Below are 22,619 nucleotides of genomic sequence, written 5' to 3' on the forward strand. Positions count from 1 at the left end.
AGTGAAACAGAAATTTAGGGTGATAATTCTGCGATTTCCCTTCCGTTTAGTCTAAATTCAGAAGACACCAAGTGCCTTATTTAAAGTGACACCACCATTTCTCATTAACCCAACTCTCTAAATAACATTCTAGACGACATCTTGAGTACACCACCCCCAGGGCGGTTACCCACATAAAGGGAAAACGAAGTACACCATCTCATTACACACTAAATAAATTCCAACAGCTATATATATATATATGAAGTGTTCAGTTGCAGAAGTTCCCGAGGTCTCCCTGTGGTTCAACTTCAAATTGAAGGAGCTGGTTAATAGAATTCCCACTTCTAGCCGCCAACCATCATCAACTAGGAACAATGAGGAGGACAAGATCCTCTTGCAACTATCTTGAACACAGTTTATCTTCCTTCCCACAACTAACCGAAATAATTAAATATTCAAATTTTATAGGTCTCTTCAGCGCCACTATGTGACTGGACCTCTTAAGTTATAGTATTTTGTTGGGGCAATGTAGTTTTATTTTTTTATTTTCTTTAAAATTATTTTGAACTTGTAAAGTAATAATAAAACTAATATAGTCTGGTAGAGCGCTATTAAAATTTCAAGATTATGAGGGATACTGTGCGAAGATCCCACGGATTTGAATCCAACTGTTGGCTCTTAGATTTTCCCTACCTACGAGCTTCTTAGAGCTAACTGTCCGGTTGAGCTGTCCTAATCGAGATAAAACTAGTCTGTTAACTGGCAGTGAACAGAAAAGAGTTTCGGAAAGCCCATTTTGGAAAATTTCACTTTACTGGCAAGAAATTTAATTTTTTTTCGAAGACAGTTTCTTTAAAATGAACAATATAATGCCAAAGTTAGTTTTTGGGATAAATACTAAGCTTTAAAATTTTCGAAAATTTACTGAAACAACTATGTTAAGATGTTATAGTAATTTTTTGTGTCAGATTCTTCTTTGAATAAGTCATCGCGGTGAAAGCAAGTGAAAACTCATGCTCCAAAGTCGACTCGATTATGATTCTCCTTTCTAAGAAATAACAGAAACTAATTAAAAAGTAATCATAAGATTTTCCCGAACATTATGGATGACTCCTTCCCTAACACTCATAAAATATCAGCCCAAACGGAATACAATGGTGTTCGCAGGGTAAATACTTAGACTAAACAGTAAGCTGAATAATGCTATCATTTATAAACATCAGAACGATGATAGCTGCAAGCTAGGGATTTACAAACAAAGCAACTGTTTATGCTGTGAATACCATATCAGCATAATGCCAGATTATAGCTCAGGATGTGCGAGTAAGCGCCGACGAGAGGGTGCTTTAATAAGGGGATGAATTGAACAATAACAAAGCCTGCAGCGCTCCAGTGAGTTCTCTTTTTTTACACAAATGGTTTATTAGACGTGTACTGAGAACCTATCTCTTCCGAGAATCTAGGAGGCGGTAAAGAATGATGTAAGAAAAGAGGCGGTTAACATGTGTCTCATGAAAGCGCCAAAGATTCTTAATGACAGAAGCTGCACTCCCGAAAAGGTGACTAAACAATTGTTATAAACAATCAACATGAATCCTAAAGAGGAGCTAAGCATTAACTAAGAGAGAATCGAATCCTGACTGGAGAAAGGAAAAGTTTAAGAAAGAGGATTGTGGAGGATTACCGGTAATGAAGTGCTCCTTAATTTACAAGGTGACCTGATTTAGTATCAAGGATAAAGAAATAATAGTATCAGACGATTGGGAGAATTACACCCAATTGTGTGACTAGGAGAATGATGTTTTTGTTAAATCACAAAATTTGTTGGAAGTAAAGATGTTGTGGATGATCTGAGATGGATTAGTGTGAGAAATTGGGAAAAAACTGTAGCGTCCACTGAGATCTTTGCATGGATCCAGAGTGGGCCAAACCCAGTACCAATTTACTCATATCTGTGAACAGCTTTAGCCAATTTTCAATGAGGTAGTAAAAAAGACCAGCGATACAGAAGTGGTCATTGTTTTGTAACATCTAAATAGTAAGTAAGTAAAAGTAAAGTAAAGTAATCGCCTATTTTTTCAGGCGGGGCTTAACGTCCAACTACCAATTAGGTGTCGTGGACGGAGGGGACTAGCAAATATACTTTACTGTGAATTTCTTTTATTAACTATTAAATAAAATCCAAGGCCAAGACCGGGAATCGAACCCAGTACCATAATGCATATTAGCTTTGAAGGTCTCGCCTCTTAACCCGCTCGGCTACCGTGGCGCCTACATCTAAATAGTTAAATCATTATACTTAATTTTTTTTGAAGACTGATTCATTAATTCAAAACTGACTGATTTAGACAGAAGATACACCGAACCTTAGACATTAAAAATATAAAAAAAATAATAGTTTAATTGTCAACTAGCATAACCCCCTGAAGTTGTCCTAGTCCCTAAAGTCGAAAGCTTTGCCAAAAAAATAACGACTGAAATTAGCAATAATATATCTTTTATGATAGTTTTATTATGTTCACTTTGAGGATCGTCATTATCTAAAGTCAATGGCGTCAGGGGTTTTTTTCCTGTAAACTGCCAGTCTCCGGACAGTGTACTCTCGTAGAAAACACTGTCCATCACCAGAGAGTGAGCTGTAAGAAGTTCCTAGTAAGAGAAAAGCAGCAGGATCTCCATGTGGGACTCTAGTAAGCTAACAACTGATTCCTTCTCTTAAAAAGTTATTTGATATCCTAAATTTGGTTAAATAAGGGATAGAAATTGTTTTGTTTTTTTTTAAATTCGAATCCTTCGTGTAATACCTATTCCTACTGTGAGCGCAAATTTAAACATGTCCAAACTTGTCTGAAACTATTTGATTTAGTTTTTCTTTCTTATTAAAGGAGCTACTTGTACTAATGATGTTATACATTTCCTGATTTTACTTCCACAAATCCTTCTTCTTCATTTTCCGGTTCACTGCTGGAAAAGTAAAATATTTTTGTAGCAGTAATTGAAGAAACAAGAAGAGTGGAGGTTATTGGCCGGAAATATTACAAGATGGCCGGATGCCAAATGAAACTAAAGTAACAACCCCAAACTGAAATGGCACAGTTTACTGCAATGACTACATTTTTTTTGACCCCCCCCTTTACAGCGATTTATTGTTTAATAAAGTGTGTAAATAAATTAATAATAATAGGAATAAAATTAGATTTAGTATCAGATTTTATGTAATTGTAACAATGCAACTTGATGCACTTCCTTTCTAAGTTATTAAAACTGTCCGGTAGGGTTGTTATTACTAATGCTCCAACACACAGTACTTTATATTACGTAGTCAGTGAACCGGAAGAAAGCAAAAATTTCTTTTTTTTTGGAGGCTTTCTAAGTGAAATGTGTTCCAGAAATTTGGAATCATTGAAATTCAGGAAACCAGATTGTTTCCCGAGTTATATTCACAAAACCTATAAATTTATTCTTCATTCTTATTCTCTTTGATAGCAGCCATCTTCTAACATTTAAATACTTCCACTCCGATCAGGCCAGCCAGTTCGGCCCTAACGTTGCCCCAGTTCAGTTCAGCCCAAACGCTGTCCAAGTTCAGTTCTGTTCAGCCCAACATCAGTTCTACGTAGTCGTGAAGTTCCCTTCCCCCCGTATCTTTTTATAACTGTTGTTTTTATGAACGATTAATATTAAATAAAAATTGTACTTTTAAATAAATATTTCTCGTTTTAAAAAGCCCCTAACGGTTGTAAAAGATATAACTCCCGGTCCTTCTGATGTTTTCATTTTTATAACCATAAACAGAGCTCTTTTTTTTAGGATTGTTCCCCCCTTTATACTTTCTGCATCATTAATTAGATAATCCGATCTCCAAGATTCAAAAGAATATTCGAATAATAGGTTTTTTATACGAAAATATTAATATTAGAACTCACCATAATTGAACAAAATAAGAATTACAATGCCTAAATTGTTTAAATCAGTTTAATAAAAAAAAAATCTTGCTTTATCATAAGCGTTTATATAAAACTAGACAAATAAACTAGCCAACTTTGTAATTACTGTTCTATGATGTACTAGTCAAGCAAAAAATATTTACATTTAAAAAGAATTCGGAGTTAACAAGCTACAGCTCCCTCGAATAGTTAACTTTGTGCTCTAACTCTAACTCTAAAATGTTATAGTGCTCATCAAAGTATCCTATTGGTAAAAAGAACGGCCAAAACTGATGTAATTGATGAGTTGAGATCCTAAAAGGATCGCAACACCATTGATTGACATTCTAACAGAAGAGAGATTATTAGCTGGTTGATTAAGATGTAGTTTATAGAAGTGAATCATAACCATTGCGCAAAATAAAATCTAGAAAATTAAAAAAACCCTATCTGAAGCTAGAAATACCATTCGAATAAAAGGCATAATAACGCTTAATTTAGGAACGATAATACTGAACTACCAACGATAATCGCGTAATTACCTACTCAGGAAAACAACATCAAATCTCTGTTCTTGTCACAGCATCCCCAGAAATATTACACATGTAATTTCAGATCTACAGATTGGACAATGATATATCTAAAAGCCTAGGCAATAATAAGCCAACATAGTTATATGTTCGGCAGTAAAATATAGAGACAAGTTTAACAAGCTGGTCGTAAACATCTCTTCTTTGGTAACAACAGCTTCATCTGGATTTACATTTCACCATAATGGGATTCTGTATCTGGACCAGTTTATCGATATGGCACTTAATCGCGACTCCATAGCCTTCATTATTTCAGTTTATTACCTGGCCTAATGGGGTTAATGAAGACAGAATTCACGTTTCTAAAATCTTCTATGGAATATATTTTATAAACAATAAATGACTACTCACTCTAAATGCATGGGTCAAAATTATACATTCCTGTTTGTGCTCACCTGGAAAAAGAAAAAAAGAAATGTTATCCATAAAAAATTGTAGGAAAAAATGGAGCATGTAAATTTAATGAGATGTAAATTTTTATAGGTTGGTTTTGCAACTAAAGTAGTTTCAAAACCCACCTACTTTATTTTATGACATAAGTTTACATTCGGCTCTGCATAACTCCTATAAATTTTTATTCCCTTTACAATCTTTTCTGCCTAGGACTCTCCCACGTTCCCTTTAATTTGGGGAACCCTTCCTTGTTAACTGGGTAAGAAGCTGGGGGGAAAGAGTTACATTGGCACCAGGAATCAGTACTACGTTCTAAAATGTGGATAAGTCTGCAGGACTTGATAATATCGTAGTACGTACGTTTATTGTATCCCCACCCGGTTGTGGACTTTTAGGCCATCATCCTGAAAATGAAATATGAAAAATCCAGGAAGAAAGAATGTAGAAATCGATAATAGAAGGTGATTAGATAAGCTTTTGCCAAGGTATAAGTGCATTTATGCACAAAGCTAAGATCTTAAAACATTTAATCATTATAAGGTCACTAGTGACATAAAGCCCTGGATACTAACCATGGAAAATGGAAAAAATGTAAAATAAATGATAAAGGAAAATATTCGCGAAAAATTGGACCTGCCAGTATTGCGTAGGAGGGTCTGGAAGAACGAACTACGATCTTGTGGACCCATGAACTACGGCAGAGGTTTTAGTATTCCTTTGTGAAAATGAGCCAACTTAAATGGTTGTGGTAAGTGGGGAGTAAAATTGAAGAAAAAAGTCCCACAAAAACAACTTAGAAAGAAAGTTTGATGAAGTCTTCGACGAAGAGGCAGACTTCGCTTGAAATGGTTGAATGATCTAGAAAATATTTTTAATGAAATTAAATCAGAGAGATTGAAGGATCAGCCCAGATGGAACAGGGAATGAGACGGTTCAGAGCCCATGACGTAGTTAGGGGTAGATAGATGGGAGATGAGATCAGACTAGGTACGAGGTCATGCGTGCCGGAAGACGTTTTTATGGGCATACTCGTAGATTATTATAACAGAAGAAACCATCTAAATCAATAATTCAATAAAGTTTAGATTAAAAGTAAAGGGTCAGAAGGAAGATTATACATATTTGAGAGGCAAGGGCCGCACTTTGAGCAGAATTTATACATAATATATTATACATATATCCCCATTCAAACGTCTCCGATGGGAAAAGGTAAGGTATAAAGAACACCCTGACGTGAGTGCTAATGCACGCCGTGAGATTCGATACCATCTGCTACTCTCTAATCGCCATACCTCAGAAAGCTTTGCTTTCAATCACCTAACCAACTCCCTAATAATAAATAAATTCCGTTCAGGTTACCAATTTTACAATAACCACTGGAAGATGAATTCAAATAATGGCCTGTACACTTGGTTCTATTTCCGTAACAAGCGCTCTAAGGAACTATATTGATAATTGTTAATTTTTAGATATTGAGACCACAACTTCCTTTTCCTGGAACTTGGAAACGTACCATATTTGTTATTTAAAGAACGGCACGTCACAACTAAAATGGAGATCAGAAAGAAAATGTTATTTTTTTTTTAACCCAAAACACAAAAACTAGTTTATGGTTTTAATCGTTTTATAGAGGAGTATTTGCAACAGAGGATAACCGCCCCCTCGGTGTGCTCGATCAGGGAACAGTGTTGGAGTTTCCCAGAGTCAATAGCTGGAACTTAATCTGATTCGTGTGCTATGTATGTCTGTGTATGTTAGTGAAGATTTTTTTTTCTGTGGAACATCGTTGAGTTCCCTCTGGATTCAAGCTATAGATCCCCATCCATCCTTCATCACTCTCCCGCAATCACATTCTACTTCCATCTTTCTGTCAATCGGCTGACTAGATTAGATCACATGTATGGTAGTCAAAAATGAGATATTGATTCATAAAAAATAGTACAAGTATTCTTTGCAATCAGATATGATTCAACGTTAAAATGATATTTTCATTATTTTTGCAACTATACTTAGAGGCAGTAAGAGCGTTTGTCTCCTAGTCAAAAGGATAGACCTGATTCACTTTCTCACTGCATCTTCTTGGGCGGTGGGTAAAAGAAGCCATCCTCAGAACACCTGAGAAAGAGGTTTAGGTGGAAAAAAGGAAGCAAGACCACCCAGGCGGCTGCTTCCGTCCCCTTCTCACCTATTCACCTAATCCTTGACATCATACGAAGGATGAATGGCTAAGAGTTGGACTGAGTCGAAGAAAAAGAGCCTCTCCCTGGGTAAACCGCCATTTTTTGGGAACGAAGAATGTATTCGACCACCCTAGAAAGCCCACGTCCGGTAGTGGAGTACTACACTCCACTATTGGGGATGAACACGTTAATGGTTTAGTAAGTAATCAGAGCCAGCTCTCCTGGATGGTCTCCAGGTGTTGTAGCGGGTTATGAGACTTCAAATTTTTTAAAATAAATCTTTGTACCCACCTTTTTAACTTTAAAATTTTGTTAAAATTTAAATTGCTAAAAAAAGGTGACAATTTTATTTCGGTAAACTGTGACTAAACAAAAAAAAAATAAAAAACAATCAAACCCAAAGACCGTGTGAACCTTGAAAGAAACTTATAATAAACAGTTATTATGGTTTATGGTCTTTTTTGCCCGGTTTATTTAACCAGAAAATCCCCTTTTTATGCAGATTAATGTAATGTAAAAGAATTTTATTGCTTGCAAAATTACATTCCTGGCAACACTGGTTGTATGTAATGGTGTTATTGCTCATACATCCCCCTTAAAATCTTCATATATTTGTACAACCATTAAACTTCTTTAGGTACGGTCGATTATTCCATAAAGTAGAGTGTGACTTTCTTCATTAAATACTTTAGAATACATTTATCCTAATATATATTCTATAATTATTTTATAGGATGAATAAATAATTAAAAGTTAATAGAATGTAATTACTTAAGTGACGTTATATTAGATCAGAAGCTATTTCTGAATCTGCAAAATCCCGGAAACAACTTAACTTAATGCATTACCCGGGAAATCCTCCAAGACAGTTGAAGGTGGTCACCGGTGGCCACATGATCTTCTTAATGAAGTAAGTTCCAGTGCATAATAATGGAATGTTCTTTCCTTTGGGAGTTTTACCATTTGGCTGGTGAATTCTCCCCTTCATGGTATTCACGAATTTGTAGGTTATCACGTTGTAACAGCTTCTTCACGTGTGTTGGAAATGTAACTTCAATACTGCAGCTCGTATAACTGCAGTTGTGAAAATAAATAGTTAAAAATTAAAAATCACTTTCAATATCCATTGAATAAAATATTATTTTGCTTCCTCTAGCACGCAAGCCAGGTTAGCCAGGAGGTTATCAACTGCTCTCTATACCTGAGGAGGCACCTTTGAAGGCACAGTACATGCTGCACAAGTTGCGTAAAATGCATCATTTGATAAATTAAGGAATAAGTTTGATTCTTTACATGAAAGATATTAATCTCTCAAATATGTGGCAGGAGGTTTCCAAATTTTTTTAGTAATTAAACGCAACTCTCCCAAAATTACCAAATAATTATTAAACCTTCTTGTTTGTAACAGATGTAAAATTAATTTTTAGCCATTTTGTGTATGCTTGAGAATATCTAAAGCTCCTAACATTTGATTTTTTTTAGAAAAATCCCTCCGAAAACGACTTATTTCCCGATATTAAGAAAAATGCTAGCTTAACTGCCTTGGCAATATTTTCAGGAGAAAGGGGATGAAAAAATACATAAAAATGACCTATCGCGTGCTCTTATTTCTCTTTGATAACAAGTTAAAAAAATTGAAATATGATTAATAAATACGAGATTTTGAAACGGCCTAGCACCTTTAATTTTAAAGATATCGAATTGTGGTTTCCGGTTTCTCTCAAAACTTTTTATACTCTTTAAAACTGTGCATATGAAAATGGAGGTCAACAGCAAACCTTCACTTTTGGTCGCGCGTCAGCCGCGTATGCGGGCAGGAATCTAAAATCAAGTCACATATTGTGAAACTAGAGGTGACAGGCAACAAATTTTTCCTCTACCATTTTTTTTTGCTCAGATTAACCGTGTAAGCATGAAATGCATTTGAGCCGTCTTAAAATGAACACCCTGTATGTATAGAGATTACAGATTACACAGATTAATATGATTATAGAGATAATAATCTCTATATATCGATGATAATAATCAGACTGCGAAGCTAATATGTATTGTGGTACTGGGTTCGATTCCCTGTCTTAGGCCTTGGATTTTATTTAATGGTTAATAAAAGGAATTTACAGTAAAGTATGTTTGCTAGACGCCTCCGTCCACCGACACCTACTCGTAAATTGGTAGTTGGACGTAAAGCCCGCCTGAAAAAATAGGCATTACTTTACTTTTAACCGATAATAATATTTTGTAACTACAAAAAGGCGAATTTTTGGGTTCTATACCTTGAGTAAATTAGATCAGGTGTCTTTTACCTTCTTTTTTTTTTTTAGATATATTTAATTTACAACTGTCTATTGGCTACAAGAAAATCGGATTAGAATACATAGATAAAAATGGCTTGAAAGATTTGAATGAGAGCCATCCAACGATAACCATCAAGAGTCGACTAACACAGGATGCGGTTGAAGTGAATTCGAAGGATGCCTCTTTTCTATCATACGATCAGGTGATCACGACGCCACCGACGCTTTTCGGGTAGGATTCGAGGGAAGAGTAGACTGGGACAGGTTCTATATTCCTCAAATCATGAATTATGAAACTGATATTTTGAAAATAGTTTTCCCAGCTACTGCACCATGAAAGAGGATAAACACCTCTTAAACTAGCCACTCACTGAAGAAAGCCCTTACAAATTTACAAAAAAAAACTAAATTGGCAACGAAAAAAGTCGAAACATTTTGCAAGAATTTCAATGGTGGAGATGGGAAATGATTTTAATTCACTCTGATGAAAATAAAAAGAAGAATAAGGTTTTAAAGTTTAAACTTAAACACCATACGAGTGTTTTTAAACACCTTTTATGAGTTACTTAATTAAAAAAACACAAAGCCTCCTCCTCCTCCTACAAGGAGGAGTGGAAGAAGAAAGTAGGAAAGACTCTCTGGAAAGTAATTTAATAAAGAAAGGTGCATCTAACGCAACAGGTTCTTACTCATATGTAAACATTAAAAACACATTTTGTAATCAGTATAATCTACTTCTTTGCCAGCATTTTAATTTCAACTTTCTGGCTTGAAATTAATGAGATTTTAATACTAACAAGCGAAAAAAATGTGGGAATTCATTCTGAATTTTCGTAAATCCAAGATTTATCGCAAGATTTAATCAAAAATTTGATGAAGCCGATCATAGAACTTGACTTAACCTTTAACTCTGAAACGTTTAGCATTTATTGGCAATGCTCTTAATAATATTTAATTCTACATAAAGTTGTAAGTCAATTACAACACAACGTCATAAAAATCAAGTTATAAAACGCTAGTATTATTACTCAAACTACATTATTTCACTCTAGACTCCTAGAAACATATGATTTATACTAATAAGTTGTTGGCTTCAATATTATACATGTTCACGTTCAAAGAAATGCTAAAAAACTACAAAAAAAAAAAAAAAAAAATAGCTCACTTCACAGACTATCATAGTAATCTGTTATCAGAACCATAATCTATGCTCAGATAAGAAGCATCAAGATCCACTCTCGCTTCAATCATACAGCTCACTGTTCCTATAATCTTGGTGGATTTGAGAGAAGAACAAGGGTAAAAGAAGTGATAGAGACGCTCTTGATGGTAAGATTATTACTGGGAGTCTGATGAGAGATCTGTACATGGATTAGATATAATTGGGTGATTCTTGAAAGCCAAATGCAGTGCGATCTGAAAGTGTTATTGTGTCTGTTTTAGTTCCTCGCATTTTGGACATGTGTAAAATGTCCACTGTTAAAGTTTCCAATGTGAATGTACTGGAGAGTGTATACGTATGTTAAAGCTAAGAGCTTGCTTGTGGGATATGCTACAAATCGAAGCAGTACATCAACTACATCTGAAGGTCCAAATGTAACACATTGTTTAGATTGTTCTTTGGTCTCAGGAGTGTAGTGATGTATCCATGTTTCATCCGCAGTGACGAAACAACGCTTAAAGTCCTGCGGATTTTTCTGTAACAGCTGCAAACCGTCCTTGCAACACTTCACACGATTTCGTTTTTGGTCAAGCGTGAGCAATCGCGGCACCCATCTTGCGGATAGCTTTGTCATGTCCAAATATTGATGCAAAATATTATGTACCCGTTGATTCGAGATGCCCACAGCACTAGCAATCTCACGCACCTTCACTCTTCTGTCATCCATCACCATATCATGGATTTTATCAATGATTTCTGGAGTAGTAACCTCATCAGGGCGTCCAGAACGTTCAGCGTCACTTGTGCCCAAATGGCCACTCAGAAAATTTTGAAACCACTTATAAACTGTTCTAATCGAAGGTGCAGAGTTACCATAATGTTTATCAAGCTTCTCTTTAGTCTCCTGAGGCGTTTTGCCTTTCATAAAGTAGTGTTTAATCAACACACGAAATTCTTTTTCGTCCATTTTTTGAAAATCACTCGACTTCCTCGATTCAAACGAATGCCAAACACAAAGAAATAGACCGATCTGGCTGAAACTTGGTGTGTGTTCTTCCAAGAGATGCTACTAACTAAACATAACCTCGATACGCGCCAGTAGTGCTATCTCTCTGACTTTGCACGGACTTTTCAAACGACCCTCGTATGTTAAAGCTAAGAGCTTGCTTGTGGGTTACGCTACAAATCGAAGCAGTACATCAACTACATCTGAAGGTCCAAATGTACACCGTATGGATGTAAGAGGTGTCAGAAATGAGAGTTGTTCGTGTTGTTAGGCTAGGGTACCCGCAGGGACGCCAAGATCCCTGAAGAAGTGGCTAGTCCACTTCCCCCTACGGGATGTGCGAGACTTTTCCTGAACTTCCTGAATCTAAAATGTTGTATTCTATTGCAATTCATAAAGGTTTTTTTTTTGCCCAAGATCAAGTGGAAGTGACTTTTTTATTTATATTTCCCGATAAATTACTGGTAAAGTAATGTAATCGCCTATTTTTTCAGGCGGGCTTAACGTCCAACTATCAATTAGGTGTCGTGGACGGCCAAAAATTGCTATTTTCAATCAATCTGATCAACAATTTTTTTAATTTTATTCATTTTTTTAATCAATCTCAATGGCCATTGAATAAAATTATTTCAAAAAATATTTGATATAATTATTATAATTTTAATAATTATAAGGCGCGTCAACATTTAAGGTTATTGGCGCCCGGAGCTTTTTCAGAGCCCTGCCGGCCTCCGGACAGTGTTCTCTCGTTACAGACAACACTGTCCATCACCGGACAGTGAGCTGTAAGAAGCTCCTAGGAAGAGAAAATCTAAGGGACAGCAGCTGGATTCGAATCCTGGACCTCCGCGCGGGAATCCAATACGCTAACCGCATAGCTAATCCCTTCCCTGATATAATTATTAATGCCTTCGCTGTTCTACAATTCCAATGAGAATGTTCTGTAACTCCAAAAAAAGAAAGCCATCTAAAGATGAGGCGAATGTCATATTTTTTGGATTCCACACCTTGAAAAATTGGAACAAGGGAAGGGATTAGCTATGAGGTTAGCATACTGGACTCCCACGCGGAGGTCCCGGGTTCGAATCCAGCAGCTGACCCTTAGATTTTCTCTTCCTAGGAGCTTCTTACAGCTCACTGTCCGGTGATGGACAGTGTTGTCTGTAACGAGAGAACACTGTCCGGAGGCCGGCAGTGCACTGGAAAAAGCTCCGGGCGCTAATGACCTCAGCTGTTGATGCGCAAAAAAAAAAAAAAAAAAAAAAATCACTTTGCGTATGTTATTGATGACTGATTTCCGCCAAACTGCCAGCTGAAATTAGGTACAAATTCCCCTGTCACAGACTGTTCAATTACCTAGATAACACCCTCTAATACCGTTAGGCGGTCATTACGCCAGTGATACGTACGTACAATAGATATCCACTCGACCATATATTCGATCAGACCCTATGTATTGTTTTGCCACAATATAAGAATAGGGGGTTGGTAGAGAGAGGAACACCCATTCTAAATTTAATATATATCTGTCCCATCTGTCATGTGTATAGTACAATTAAGAGAATTGCAATAGAATACAACATTTTAGATTCAGGAAGTTCAGGAAACATGTTATGGGAAAATCTGTACAATATATATTGGCTGTAATCGTGAATCGGACAAGCATTTAATCAACTCACAACACTTTACGGTTGTATTGACTCGTGATTCCATATTTTACAATTATTTTGGTGGTCACCAACAAATACGTACTTGGAATGGTGTTAACCACCCCTTGTGGTTCTGGGGTTAGTAGAATAGGGCCACAGTATCTACCGCTTGTCGTAAGAGGCGACTAAAGGAGCAGCTGTCCGCTGACCCTACACCTTATCCTATGTATCTTCACAAGCTTCATTATCCCGCTCCTTACCCGTTTCCTGTATCCTTTCTACTCCATACCCCCCATTGCCTTGTGGGTTAGAACGTTTTCAAAGGCTAAGAGAGTAAACCCCTACAGAAAATCCTGGTCCTCCAGGTTAGGAGTTGGGCGTAGGGCCAGTAACCCTACCCCGTCAAAAAAAATAACCACTACGCAACCTTAGAAGAGGCCAAGATTCGCGCAAGCGAGTTGTAGTGCCAGTTAAGAAGAAGAAGAATGGTGTTTCCGTACACCTTAAAACGTATATTTCCGGTTAAAAAATCTGCGATAATCTGCACGATTGTAATAATCTTTTTTATTAGAGGCAGAAAAAAAAAGCAAAAATGAAAGAGGATAATCTGGTATCCATTTAGATTGCTTGTTATAAAGAAGAGTTGGACATGCTTAGTACAACCAGATACTTTCCGAGAAAATATTAGGGTTGAAGCTTTTTGGAGGCTGATTTAAAAAAAATAATAAAGGATATACTCTGGGAGGAACTAAAGATGAATTTCTGGATAGCGTCAGTTTCTAGGCTACAGCTAGCAGGGTTAAAGTTAGCGTTCGTAATGGTATGAATTATTTACAAGCGGTCCTACTCTGCTCTTCTTCTTTTATCCAAAGGGTGATGTGCTAGAGCGGAAAGGAAAGCTTCTAAGAAAGCACAATCTAGAGAGCAAAGAGGGTGGAACAAGCATGGAGAAGCTAGAAAGCCTCTAAGCTGCCATTCTCCCCCTATAGTGTTCTAATCTTTGAGGCTAACCGTCGACCCCCCCCCCCTGTTTCTATTCAGTATTTGCGTCTGTTGAATCATTGATAAGGTGTTCCTACTTCCTAATAAAGGATATGTCGGCCAAAGCTCATCATAATGTTCAGATTGCATTAGGTTTCTTAAGTACAGCTTTGGAACGCAAAATTATCAAATTACAACCTAATTGGAATTATCTAATTACTTCTTTAGAGAGAGAGAGAGAGAGAGAGAGAGAGAGAAAAGCAACTTTAAGTTTATCTTTAGATTAACACTAATTAGATATTTATCTAATAACCTTTATTCCATTAATACAGTCAATTATCTGTATTACTACCTGATTATTATTGTATAATTGTAACTAAATTGACCTAAATACCTCGCAGTTTGGTTTAGTTATTAGGTATAGCTTTGTTAAACCTTCATTTAAGAATTTAATCAGTTTGATAATTATAAATTTAATAAATAATAAATTTATTATACAGTGACCAAGAGTACATATCTAGTATCAGTAGAGGGGACATGAAATTGAGTAAAATTGAGGCCTTATCTTTAAATTTTTACCAAATTAGTCAAATTTTAAGTCTATAAAAAAATTGATGTTAAAACTGACTAGATAAAGCCATGTCTATATTCAAAAGAATTTGTTATTTAATCTGAAAATTGGTATTTTAGCAAAGTTCTGATGGTTTTCAAGACATCATTCTGTTCTGATGGAAATAAGCCTTGAGAAAGTAAGTAAGATGAGCTCAAGCGAGTGTTCAAGTCCCTCTATTTACAGGTTATTATTTACTAAGTTCCAGGAATGAATATCTAAAACTTACTACAACTTGGAAGTATAATTCTACAGAAGGCAGAAATGATTGGGAAAGCTAGTAAAAAATGCAATACACGATAAGTAGGACTTGAATTGAAGGCTTATGCAGTCTGCATGATAAGTGTGTATGGGGGCAGGGGTATGAGTAGTTCATGCTGTAGGCTAGCTTTAGTAGATCCGGGACTCTGCCTACATTATCAACTTTATTTCTTACATCTTTCTTTATTCCTACTCTTTGTAGACGCAGTCCTCTTCAAATCAATGGCTGCCTTGCTATTTCCTGTCAGTGAATTCTGTACAGCTTCTATGTACGCCATCACCAATGTAAGTCTACATACTCTAATTTATTGAGTTTACAAGAGTTTCTCAGTAACTCCATCTATATGGATAGTATCGGCTCTTATCTTCCTAATGCAGGGAGATTCTATGCCCTTGGACCATTTCAGTATTAGACTCTCATTGTCCCATATCTTCCATGAAATGATTTCAATCATTCTTCCCATTTATTAAAGATTATTCTCTTACTAATCGATATAGTATTCCCATTTTCCCATTTAGGTTCTCAGGAAGCGGGATAAATTAAAACCCTCTCCTAATGTGCCATTTTAGATACTGTTCAACCACCTGTGTAACATTTTACTTTGAAATTTTTCGTACAAATTCCTGGGTACACCGGAAGAGCAAAATTAACAGAAATAGATGCCAAAGGAGCCGTAATTGCAAAGAATCTGGATTTTTGTGCTTGACTCGGCTTGGTTTATTTATTTTTATTTTTTTATGATTTAAGGCGCGTCAACATCTAAGGTTATTGACGCCCGGAGCTTTTTTCAGCGCACTGCCGGCCTCCGGACAGTGTTCTCTCGTTACAGACAACACTGTCCATCACCGGACGTTGAGCTGTAAGAAGCTCCTAGGAAGAGAAAATCTAAGGGTCAGCAGCTGGATTCGAACCCGGGACCTCCGCGTGGGAGTCCAGTACTTAGTTGTTATTATTATGAATTCTTAGAGCGGGTCCTATTTCACAAAGGACATGTCTTAGATTGTGTAATAGACAAAGATTCAGGATCTTCACCGTCAATCTTACTTGCAAAATGATCTTCTCTGATCCCTGACAGCCTGATACCTCGCACTGCAACCTGGTGATGGCAACGCAATCAAACAGTATATGTTACTACAAGAAGCCGTTTAATCTTTCCAATAGCCATGTCTATACTCGTACAAAGATTTCTGCTTAAATAACACCGCCTTATGGAGATGTTCTCGACCCGTACTGTGCCCAGTAAGGACGCCATTCACCAGAGTGATCTGGACTGATGTTAGTCTAGTGCTTAGGGGACGATGGCTTGCTCCCTTTCCGATGGAAAGACCAAGATTGTCTTGGCCCCACAGATCCCTTAATATAGTTCGCTATGACTGCTGCTCAGCATATGATAGAGTAAGGGAAAACAATCAAACCTAATAAATAATAAGGGATAACAATCAAACTTTAACCTTCACCGGAGATTACAATCATCCTGATATTTCCTCAGGCAATATAACCCCTGTCTAGTACAAATGCACGTATCTCAAAGCACCATCAGTGGTGACCAATATACCAACCATTGCACCAAATCCACTCATCATACATTAATATATATCCGTCAATTTAACCAGTTCATGTTTGAACATGATGAAATGTACACGCTCTGTACATATGTATGAAATATATGTTTAACATAATGAGATTGAGTGCCCATTTAGGGTTATATTGGTCCTGTCATATATCTATGTCTGGTCTAACTCTTGACCTTTCCAGTAATTGAGAATACCAACTCAAATTGAGTTTATGTTTTGACATTAAAATAATAATAACAATGCTATTACGTAAATGTCGATTTTGTGGGAAAATAAACCCATTTTTCCCTCAAAAAAATCTACTTTTAATCAAGTTTTTGACCAATAATAGAGACTTAAAAAGATGTCAAGCAGCTTACTACGTAAATGCATATTTCATTAATTTTTTAAACTTTATTAAGTAAAAATTTAATTTCCTAATGTTACACAAATACATTATTTAAATTTTCTATTAGTAGTCGATAATTTCCACAGCCTCGGCTATCTTCGTCACGCAGAAATGTAACCCGTTAGGTATTTCCTACAGTATCTTATATTAATCTACTTCATAAAGAATTTAACGTGAAATAATGAACATTTTTTTGTTTAAACTTTCAAATAATTAAAAAGAGGCAGAAGGAATACTGTGTAATTCAAGCTATTTCCGTGAAAGGACGTGGAACTAACCTTTTTCAATAGGATACGATGTTAGTAACATAAAGGGTTAGTACTTTTCTGTACAAAGGGAAGCGGTACAGCCACTTCTTCAAGGAATTTAAGTTTTAGCGGGTATTCTAGACAACAACACCTACAACACTTATTTAATGCATATAGAGCCTGCAGAGATGGTTGATGAACTCGTATACAACTAGTTGGGTTTAGTAATCGCAAATCTTACAAAAGTAGCCTAGCTCATCATCCAAAACCATTTAGGATCCATGTAGAATGTTTAAAACTAGACCAGTTATCTATTTGATATGTCACCGTTATATTACTTAATTTTACGAAACATATAATGAGATTTTATTATCCGAAATAATGGCAGAAGGAGGAAATCTTCCAGAATTTTCCTCAGTGACCAAACTTCCCTCTACCACTCTATCATATTGTGACTTCACAGTAAATATAACTGGAAAATGGTTATAGAAACGGGTGAAAATCAATTAAACAAACCAAAAGTTCCTAAGAAATAATCTTTCTTCGTTCATTGAGCTAGCTGATAATGAGGGAAAAGTTGTCATTTTTAATTAAAAAAAAAAGGAATAAAAGGAAAAACTGAAAAGCCAGAACCTTTGATAAAAATTAAAGAAAGAAAATAGTAGACTTTAGTTGACAGAGCAGAAGGAAATGTAAGAAAAGCGTCTAGTAAATGAAGGAGAAAATTAAGAAGTAGCAAAAAAGAGGAGGTTGATAAGTATAAGGTGGGGAGAGAAGAGTGAAAGATTACAATCAACCATCCTCCAGTCGACGTAATTAGTGCAATCGAACTGCAGAGGAAAGTTTCAGCAAGCGATTTTTTCTTAGATGACACTTTTCATTTAACTGAGAACAGGAAATTAAATATTTTATCAAAAGGAATTAACTTGTAATACGTAGTAGATATTACCAGAAAACATAAAAATAAAAAGTTGTTAACAGAGCGTCATATAAAAATTAATAAATTTTGTTACAATTTTTTAATTAGACATTAGCCAGGTGACTTTTTAAATTACATAATTTATTAATTATGTAAATGAAGAACTCAGAGGATGCAATGTTCTGCATTTACGTAAATGGTAATGAGAAAGATCGTGTCTAATTTCTGATATCGAGTTTTCCATTCGCTACATCAATTCTGAGGTCTCTTAAGTCCAAAAAAAGCGTGATTTCCTAATGTTTGTGAGCCAGACCGTTGGAGTATGCATGCATAACTCATCAACGAGAAAATAATCAGGAAGAAATGGAATTATCTAAATGGGTCAGCTTACTAAATTCCCACTGGGAGATCTCAGGTACGAATCCAGCTGCAGGTTCCTTAACTTCTCTCTTCTTAGGTACTTCTTAGAGTCCACAGTCCGGTGTTGGAAGTAAGATTTGATACTTGATTATGGTGCCAATATTAAAGCAATAAGGCGCCAAGGTAGCCGAGCGGTTAATAGACTAGACCCGCATTGCTAAGGTGTATTGTTGGTTTAGTGGGTTCGATTCCCGGTCTTAGGCCTTGGATTTTATTTAATGGTTAATAAAAGAAATTTACAGTAAAATATGTTTGCTAGTCGCCTCCGTCCACGACACCTAATTGTTAGTTGGACGTTAAGCTCCGCCTGAAAAAATAGGCGATTACTTTACTATTAGAGCAATATACAGAAAGCTTTTTGGAAAAAAAAAGAGCCAACTGAATGTGGTGGTCTCCTTACTGAAAGCTTAGTCAAGGCCGTGGGGCTATAAGGATGATTGTAGGCCTATTAACTGGCCACTGCAGGCTCAGAAAGCACATGCATCGCATGGGCCTAGTTGATGATAGCCTGTGTAGGTTCTGTGTCAGGAAGAGGAGGAAACGGCACTGCATGTGTTGTGTCAGTGTGAGGGGCTCGTGTGGCTAAGGATGTTACTTCTCGGGGGAGGAAAAACCAAGGCCTTGAGAGCTTTACCCAGTAGCCACTCTGCAGAATTAAGAGTCTCATTAAATGGACAGGTATGGAGGGTGAGCTTTATAGTGAGGGGAGCCACAATAGATCCATAGGGGACACAGTGGCGTAGGCCTTAAGGGCCGCCCTATTAGAATATAATCTAATCTACTGAAAGCTTACTAAGACTTTTCCAGAAACAGACCCTAGATTTTCATTTTTCATTTCACTTTCTCGTAAGCAGTAAGAGTATACTGTAAGCAATTACTCGGGGTTTGGTAGGAGCTGTACAATACCGGATATTGTTTTATATGCAGTTATGTTGGTCCTCCAACATAAAACATATGTTTAAAAAATAGATGCAAATATTAGATCTAGGTTATTTTTTGCTACTTCATATACGTCATATTCAACGTAAAAAAAAAAAACTTCAGCTGGTCAGGTGATAATTCTTGTGGCGGTAAAGTTAGAAGAACATGGAAATCGTTGGACTCGCAGTACTACTGGCTGACTATGCTTAAAAAAAAAAAAAAGTTGACAAGCTCATGGTGTTAAATATTAAATAACACATGGACTTGGTAATATATATACGTCACGAGGGAATGAGTAGCTTTCCCACAAGCCCAGGCCTGGGAACTGGGATCCGTATTGTTGGGTCAGACAAACTTCCCCCCCATACTCGTAGCGTAACCTTCCCCATTCCTTTTTTTTAAACCCAGAAAAAAAGAGACAGAGAAAAAAAGGAAAAAACATTCTCCGCCGACGAACAGTGGCGTGCTGAAACAGGAAATGCTAAAGTAAGAAAGATATCCACATGGAACACTTGCACAAAGTATATATACACTAAAAAAGGGCCCCCCCCGTTAAACCCTCTTTTTTCCGTCCATTTCCTCTCACCCACACCAGTTTTCCACACCAATAATTCACCACTTCATGTGCTAGTACTTTATTTTTCTTACTCGTCGTGAAACTCCTTTCCACTTATAACTGCTTCTTTTTTTTTTCCTGCCGGTCAGCTAGGAAAAGAGGTAGAGAAAGAAATGGGAAAATTCCATTTTCCAACCAACCACTTATAACATTTAGACGACTTCCGAAAAATGAACTCACATTCTACAAAAAAATATCTCATTTTTTCCTCAATTTATTTTTTTACTCAAAATCCTGGCAGTGAACCCTTTTCCTCATTTTTTAAACCTTAAACATACATTTAGTATAAATTTTTTAAAACAGGAAAGTACCTTCAATCCCTTTACTTTTTCATTCGGTACTTGGTTCAAAATCCGCCCAAACTCTCGTATCTTCAACTTACTGGCACTACCCTGATTCCCTCTTCAATAATTTGTACAATCCCTGCAAAACAATGGTTTCACAGTTGGAGAAAGATGACGACAGTTTACGTTCCATAGAGACGTACATAGGCCCGGTACAAATAAGTTACTTAAGTACATTATCTCCGAGTAAATCAGATTAGAATTTTGTTAAGAATACGTAATTTGTAAAAGCCACAGTAAAAGTAAAGTAATGCCTATTTTTTCAGGCCGGACTTTACGTCCAACTACCAAATTAGGGATTACGGTGGACGGAGGTGACTAGTAAACATACTTTACTGTAAAATTTCTTTTATTAAGAATTAAATAAAATCCAAGGCCTAAGACCGGGAATCGAAACAATAATAAGGCCGGTAGTGGTGTACGGTAGCGAGTATCTTGGGCAACGACACAAGAATGTGAGAATATGCTGGAGGATATGGTAGCGAAAAGTATTGCGAAAAATCTACGGCCCGGTAGTGTACATTGACGGGGTGAATGGAGGCTCCGAAAGAACGAAGAACTCAAGAAACTATACGGAGAACCCGGACATAGTTTCTTGTATCAAAAAAGGCAGGCTGAGTTGGCTCTCGGCCATGTTGAACGGATGCCCCATCACCGAGTTCCTAAAAAAGTATTATATGGATACCCGGGGGGCGCAAGACTTAGAGGTCATCCCAGGATAAGATGGTTAGATGACGTAGAAATAGATCTGCGTAAGGTGGGTGTTAGAAGGTGGCGCCTAAAAGGTGAGGATAGGGAAGAGTGGCACTCTCTCTTAAATGAGGTCCAGATCCTACTATAGGGACTGAAGCACCAGGGGAAGAAGAAGAAGACCGGTAATCGAACCCAGTACCACCAATACATATTTTAGCTTTCGTACAGGTCTCACCTCTAACCGCTCGGCTACCGTGGCACAAACCTTTGCCACAGTATTGTACTCGTATTATAAAGAAACAAAACCAAGCTAGAAATGGATTTTATGGAACAAAACATGGAATTACTTTAACTGTACAAAATCAAAAAAGCTAATATATTCTTAAAACCGGAAACCAGTTCTGATCATTGAGAAGCACGACAAGGCTTGACCGGAAGTATTATTCACTTGATTTCATTTTTTAATGTTCACATATTGTCTACCCAGAAATCTGTCATTTTTGTTTGGAATTCTTTTCATGAAAATCGATTGGAAGGAATAGATCCTGGTGACGTCAGCTTCCATCAGTTCATTTATTGTTTATTTAACGTAAACTGAAGCAAACAATAAAATGTGTGAGTACGCTCACATATGGATCACAGCAGTCCAATTTTGTGCCCACAAAAAATAACATTTAAATCCTTTTGTGACAGAGCTGGCAGAATAATCCAATTTAAACTTAAGTAAATTTAAATCCGATCAACTTTTCTATTCCTGCTTTTCACTTGGCCATAATTCTGTCTTGAATACTTAAATCTAAATGGAAATTCCTCTTTGGTGAATTATTCAGGAATACACGGCCTACTCGTATATTATTATTTAAGAGGTTGGTCCCGATACTAAGCCTTATTATATGCCTTTATCTACTAAGTAGGCTCATTTTTCTCTCTCTTGGTATTTTATAATAGATTATTGCGACAAAGGGAATAAAATATTCACCAGATTTTTATTATTTTCTTTTATGATGGGGAGGTTATAAGTTGGGTGGACCACAATAGGTTATTTTACTCTTTCCAATGGTAACAGCACCTGAAGCTTAGCATCTTAAAGGAGAGGATAATTCTTTCTCTACTGTTCTTAGCAGGCACCTTCCCGGGTGATTAAAATAAGAAGCCCGCTTTTTTTTTTGAGTGCACAAAAAAGAATCGACCCAGTGGTACATGCTTGTAGAGATCGCGTACTACAATATAATTAGATCAAGTCCAATACGACTGCTTCTTTTTACCCGCCATTGAAAACTTGAACAATTAAAAAACAAAGACTAATTTCAGTCTTAAAAAAAACACCACACACACAAAAACAAATTTTAACATGATAATGAAGTGCAACTAAAACAACCACAAGTACATAAACGCTAACCACCGCCACACCAAGTGATGTACGGTATACACAACACAAGCTGATTGGATTAACTAAGACTT

The 22,619-nt window shown here is 36.6% G+C and overlaps 1 protein-coding gene across 14 annotated transcripts in view; it reads right to left on the reverse strand.

The window, feature by feature from the left end:
• The window catches only part of LOC141451657 (uncharacterized), a 618,152-nt gene that overhangs the window by 171,516 nt on the left and 424,017 nt on the right, over window positions 1-22,619 (reverse strand). For 6 of the 14 annotated variants that reach the window (XM_074123137.1, XM_074123134.1, XM_074123131.1 and 3 more), the window contains one exon: window positions 4,850-4,893. The exons of the other annotated variants lie outside the window; for them this stretch is intronic. The gene's annotated coding sequence lies outside the window, so the exon portion shown is untranslated. The remainder of the gene's footprint in view (window positions 1-4,849; window positions 4,894-22,619) is intronic. 14 annotated transcript variants of the gene reach the window in all.

This window comes from Rhodnius prolixus, unplaced genomic scaffold (genome assembly GCF_049639745.1).
Source record: "Rhodnius prolixus isolate KJV_2025 unplaced genomic scaffold, Rpr scaffold_14, whole genome shotgun sequence".
NCBI lineage: Eukaryota > Metazoa > Arthropoda > Insecta > Hemiptera > Reduviidae > Rhodnius > Rhodnius prolixus.